The sequence below is a fragment of the Myotis davidii genome, unplaced genomic scaffold (assembly GCF_000327345.1).
Source record: "Myotis davidii unplaced genomic scaffold, ASM32734v1 scaffold962, whole genome shotgun sequence".
Lineage (NCBI taxonomy): Eukaryota > Metazoa > Chordata > Mammalia > Chiroptera > Vespertilionidae > Myotis > Myotis davidii.
This window is the reverse complement of record NW_006295559.1, coordinates 1,974,377-1,980,874: the sequence shown is the minus strand read 5'-3', so window position 1 is coordinate 1,980,874 and position 6,498 is coordinate 1,974,377. Positions and strand designations below refer to the sequence as shown.

At 36.6% G+C, this 6,498-nt stretch overlaps 1 protein-coding gene across 1 annotated transcript in view; it reads left to right on the top strand.

Moving 5' to 3' along the window:
- Positions 1 to 6,498, top strand: part of KCNH8 (potassium voltage-gated channel subfamily H member 8) — a 272,605-nt gene that overhangs the window by 14,361 nt on the left and 251,746 nt on the right. The gene's annotated exons all lie outside the window — the stretch shown is intronic.

The window sequence follows — 6,498 nt, the reverse complement described above, 5'->3', positions numbered from 1 at the left end:
ATGACCAAATATTTATATTTCAGAAATTAGTTACATTAGCTACACAACATAATATGTAATGTTAGATACAGAAAAATATTTGGCATGACAGTACATGGTTTCTTTTTTTGCTGCCATCATCAGAAGATAATATCAAAAGTAAGTTACATACACACACACGCACACACACACAAAAGTAGGTTATATAAGAAGTCTAAGGAATTGGTGGGAAATTTATCTCATAACTTTATTAATGTAAATATAAAATATTAAAATATTCAATCATTTATTTTAATATTTTATACATGTGTGTATATATATATATGTATATCCCTGTTTGATATGTCTTTAACTTTGCTATGCTGGAAACTTTGAAATGGAAGGCACTTAGGTCTGTTTTGGCCTCTGATTGTTCCTAAATATTTTTATTGTCCTCACTTTAGTTGAAAGGAGACAAAAGGAACCTTGAGAGACTCACAATATTTTGTCCCAAAGCTAGTACCTGAGAAGGCTTGGCTTTTACTCTTATCCTATAACTAGAGGCCCAGTGCACGAATTCATGCATGGGTAGGGTCCAGCTGGCCAGACTTCAATCAGGGTGGATTGGGGCCAGGCCTGTCGGAGGAGGAGACAGCAGGAGGTTGGCCAGCCAGCCTGTCCCGATCAGGCCATATCAGGACCAGGAGACTGGGGGGAGGGGCTGTGGGTGATTGACCAGTGGGCCCCACCCCAAATTGGGGTGGAAGGGGCCAATTGGGGGCGGGGCAGGCCATGGGGAGGAGCTGTGGGTGGTGGGCCAGCTCGCCCCACCCCCAGATCGGTCAGTTCGTTGGCTGCAGTGGGCGTCATAGCGACCGGCCATTCTGTCATTATAGCATTTTGGTCACTGGCTCTTTATCCATATAGATAGATTGCAAAACCCAAGTTCTTCCTTCAACTTTACTCTAATTTTACTTTGAAAGAAGGAAAGGGAAGAGAATTGACATTTATAAGCTACCATGAACCCAATGCTATGTTTGATATTTTCATCTATATCAGTTTATTTAATCTCTTAATAACAAAAGGTAGATGTTTTTACCCCTACGTTAGAGATAGAGAAATTAATTAAAGCCCAGAAATGTTGAATAAATTGTCAAAAGTCACACACTTTATAAATAGTGAAGCTGGAATTTATACACATGGTTTTGGCTTTAGCAGTCTGTGTTTAATAAAAAGACAAAAGATTGGAGCTAAATTATAAAGCATTAAATTTATATGACTAAGATTTTAATGATTATGGCTGACTTCCCTTGGAGACACTTACAAATCATTTTCATGCTTTTTAAAAATACATTTTTGGGGAAACTCAATTTAGAAAGCTGCAAAGTGGCAATGTTTTATGAACAGCATATAGTGGGTTTATCCAAGAATTTCTCTCCCTTGTTAGAATAAGTACCCCAAGCAGTTCTTCTTACCTGAGAATGCATGCCCAGTGGTGTTGGAGATCACCTGAGAGCTATGCCACAATTTTAGACATTTGATAAGATTAGGAAAGATTCAGAGTTATCAATATAACAATGTCACACTAACTTGATTTTTAAAATTCTTCTGGCCAATCATGGTTGCTTAGGAGTGGCACTGGAGTGGAGAAGGATGGAATTACAAAAGAGCATGAGGAAATTTGGGGGGTTGCTGGATTTGGTCACTGCCTTGATTGTGGTATTGATGTTTGGGGTGCCTATATCTGTTGAATGTATCCAGTTGTACAATCTAAATATGTGCAGCCTGGCCAGTGTTGCTCAATGGTTGAGCATCAACCTATGAACCAGGAGGTCATGGACCGATTCCTGGTCAGGGCACATGCCCAGGTTTGGGGCTTGATCCCCAGTACGGGGTGTGCAGGAGGCAGTTGATCAACGATTCTCTGTCATCATTGATGTTTCTATCAATCTCTCTCTCTCCCTTCCTCTCTGAAATCAATAAAAATATATTTTAAAAAATTTTAAACATGAATCGTATTTTAATAAAGCTGTTAAAAATGTTTTTTTCTGGGTGATAGGGAGAAGGATAGAGTTATAGCTACAGAAGTAGAGCTGACAGAACACTCTATATTCAGTCTTACTATCTGTCTCTCAACCCCTTGATGAGCAGCCTTTACTCGTCTATGATTAGTTGTATTGATCCAGATTGTTGAGTGTATGAGACTTGAGAAACAAACAAAATTAACAACGGAAATAATGAAATTAATAATATGAAATGACTATTTTAACAGTAAAATCATATTAAAAAGGTGATGTTGATTTTTTTCAATGATACAGGCTTGTTTGCAATATTAGTTATCTACTGATTATTATAGCTCACATGTCTGTGAGTTGCCTAGGGCATCACCTGATCCAGATCTGGCTTCCCTGGCTTGCCCAGGGTTTTGGCTGGGCTCGCTCATGCATATGCAGATTTTCTACAGTTTCTGCTCCCCTCTAGGCTTGGCAAGTGAAGTTTAACTGGGGGAATTTCTGCTCCTTATGCCTCTTGTCATATGCTGGCCCGAGCATGATCTGTGGTGATAACAGAGATAGCAACAAAGCCAGCCCAATAACACAAACAATTCTCAAGATTTTTCTTGTGTCACGTTTGCTAACATCCATTGGTTAAACTAAGTGAAACAAACAAACATAGGATGCCCCTCAACGAGTAGGCACAGAAAATTATATGTCACAGGAGAATTGCAGTCAATAACAAAATGTATCCCACTTGTCTTATTAATGTTATCTTTGAGAAGGGGAAACACGTTTCAGAAATTAAAAGTTTTTAAAAAGAGATTAGCCATGGTTATTTTTTTTGTAAAATGACAATCTCATATCTTGAAATAGCGTCTTCGTTTCCTCACATACTGTTAAAATTTAGAATGAATACCTTAGGATTGAAAATCTATGGTGCTACTTGTGAAATCTATAAAACTGTTACAAAAAGAGCTGTTCATAATATTTCTACATAATGGGAAATTATACGTAAAAAAACACAGGACTCTTTTGGAATTAAATTTTGTTCTGTTACCTTATCGGCATGCCGTTGAACAATGGACACACCAGAGGCTTGGGGATAACGACAAGAAAACGAATACGTTTCTTTAAAGTTAAGTCAAAGATGGTGATGGCAAATAATTTTAAATCTATACTCAACTAAAAAGCAACAGGGATATCTAGAATCTTTAAAGATGGTTTTATGGATTCAGGCCCTCATTGGCTTCTATAACAGAGTCACCAGTGTGTGCTATTTGATACCAGGGGACAAGACCACTAATGGTTAGTATACCAAGGTTAAAGCTTTGTTTACTGCAGCTCAGGTCTGGTGCTGGAATGTCAGTTGTAAAAAACTGGAGAGATTACATCGAGCCTCTTCTATGTACTAGACATTGTGATATATTTGTACACTATTTCCTAATTTTCTCTGTTACAAGTGTCTCTTTTATTTGTTACTCACAACACAATGATGCCGAAACTTCATCCCCATTCTACAGATGAGGAAATTGAATATTGACTGGTTTATAATTACTGAGCAGATGACACAGACAGAACTGGGTGATCATCCTAATTGTCAGGCCTGTGTTTTTAAATTATATTATATTGCTTCCAGAAAGGGTTGTATGGGGGAATTAAAAAGATTTGCATAATAGAAACTTCATAAGCATGAAAGCAATGTTGCTTCTGCTAATGTAGATGTATAATAGCTTATTCAAAATGCTTATTTTTGTAAATCCCCAAATCTGGACAATTTTCCATTATTTCCTCTTCAATAGGAAAGATTGCACATTGATATTCTTTTTGTCTCAGACCTAGGATGTGATTCTCCTCACTCTCTTGAAATGAGATATTTCTGAATTATTGTTTTGTAGGACTTTTTACAAGTTATTCATTTATTGAATTAAAAATATTTAAGGCATGAGAAGTGCAAAAGTGAATAGTAATTTTCTTATTGTACCAGGATTCTAGAATTTTTCTATTCTTACTGATTGGAAAGCAATTCTATTCTACTTTTTTCCATATTTTTAAGAGTTAATTATAGATTTTAATGCAGTTATAAGAAGTAATACAGAAAATTTCCGTATACCCTACATCCAGTTTTGCCCATGGTAGCATCTTGTTTTACTATCGTATAATATCATCAGGAAGTTTACTTTGATATAATTCATCTACCTTATTCAGATTTCATCAGTTTTACATGTACTCATTTATGTTTGGGTGTGTGTTTAGTTCTATGCAATTTTATCACACATGCCGATTTGTGGAAAAACCACCACAGTCAAGCTACAGAACAAGCCTGGTAAGTGTTGCTTAGTGGTTGAGCATCAACTTATGAATCAGGAGGTCACAATTCAATTCCAGGTCAGGGCACATGCCCTGATTGCAGGCTCGATCCTCATTGGGGACTGTGCAGGAGGCAGCCTATCAATGATCCTCTCATAATTGATGTTTCTATCTCTCCCTCTCCCTTCCTCTCTGAAATCAATAAAAATACATATTTTTTTAAAAGATACAGAACTATTTCATCACAAAGATACTTCATGCAACCTTTTTACAGTCACAGCCACCTCTCTCCCTACCCTGTGACAACCACTAACATGTTCTCCATCTCTATGATCTGTCCTTTCAAAAACATTATGTATATAGAACAATACAGTAAAGTACTTTTGGGGATTGATTTTTGTTTTTTAGTCGGCATGAATTCCTTGACATCTATTTTAGTAGATACATCTATGTATAAATAGTTCATACTTTTCATTGCTGAGTAGTATTCCATCCAGTCTTGGGGGTGGGGGGTGTTTTAGCTTTAATTTTTCTCATCTGTAAATTATATGGAATGAACTATTAGGATTTGCAACACCAAAGGGCTAAGATGATTACTTGAAAAAAGGCTTTAAAGAATGCTGAAACTCCTCCCAATTAGCAACAGACCTAGCAGCTATAAACCTTGAAAAGATGGTCTGTGCTACCTCAGGTATTTGAGCATAATCCCACTCACATAATAATTATTTTCACATATGAAGGATGAAGAGTAACAGCTTTCACTAAGTATTTAAAGAAGGTGACTCATCAACTTGTTTCCTCAGAAAACTTGTGGAGATGCTGAATTCTCATCTCTCAAATTAAAAAACACAACACATTAAAATTATGAGTTCAACAGCTTATCTATTAAAGGGATCCATCTGTTGTATTCTTAACTTCCTATTTTTTTGTTATTCTTCTTTAACAGTTCCCCCACCTCTAGCCCTTCCTCTCACACACTCACACACACACACACACACACACACACACATATATATATACACACACACACACAGCTATTTAGAATTTAGTATTACTTCAACTAAATGTTAATTGTTTCCAAAGTATAATATCTTGTATAATGTAGTAATGTCTCCTGCTTACATCATTTAGAGCTTTTTTCAATGTCGGAGAGTTAGACAAGGAAGAGATTTAGGAATGTTGTGAAATGGATTGTGTTTCCTTCTTCCAGAGGCTCAAGGATCCTCAAAGTTGAATGTTCAGCCTTCTTTAGCAAGTGTAAGTGTTCTTGTGGCATATATAAATAAAGGCAGTATTTTTAGTCCCACAGTCTCATTCTTGTTCAAATTTCCTTATTTATTTTTATAAGTTGTATGTATTTTATGAGCCATATGAATTATTTCTTTTTGGGGACAATTCATCATATATATAAACATAAGTTTTAAGAAAACTTTTTTTTTAACTTTCTGAGAAACTTTCTCACTGGCTTGGTGTTTTCTAGGTTAAATTAACTCCCTTGGAAGATACAGCTCATATTTTTTGCTCCTGTATCTATGTATTCTATGTATCTGCTTATTTTTCAGAAACTAAGATTCAGGAGAAATGAATGATCCCTGCTTGCAATATATTTTTGAAGTTGTCATTTATTAAAGGTTGATGCAAATGGTGGAGCCACATGGCCGTACTTCACTTCTTGGATCTATAAATAAATGAGTCTATCAAGAGCAAGATTCCATGAATGACAGATCTGGTCCTCTGATTACTTCATTCACTCCAATGAGTTCATGTATACTCTCACATTAAGTGACTGTGACATTTTTTGAAAACATGCTAATTGCTTCCGTGACTGAGTTTATCCCATTACCTGGGAGTGAGACATGGCTCTGGGTTGCCTGTATAAAATGAGAAGCTAAGATGGGGTTGAAATCTAGACTAATAACTGGGACAATTTTGCTGTGTTGGAGCTGGAGAGTGACTAAGTTTTCTCTGCTCACTCAGTGGTGAAGTATCTTCATTCTGAATGTACGGGCACTTGACAGTGTTTGCACTCAAAGTGTGACGATGGAAAAATCTCTTCTGAGTGCAGCAGTTCCCGTTTTCAGTCATGTGGGAGGAGGGACTGGGAAAGGCTTTTGATTTTTGTAGAAAGTTGCTGTCTGTCAATGGGATTTCTATGTAAAACTTGCTCTTTTTTTCTGATATCTGTTACTGCACCGTAATGGGAATACATTACCTTCCTGGGTTGGGCAAGTTATGA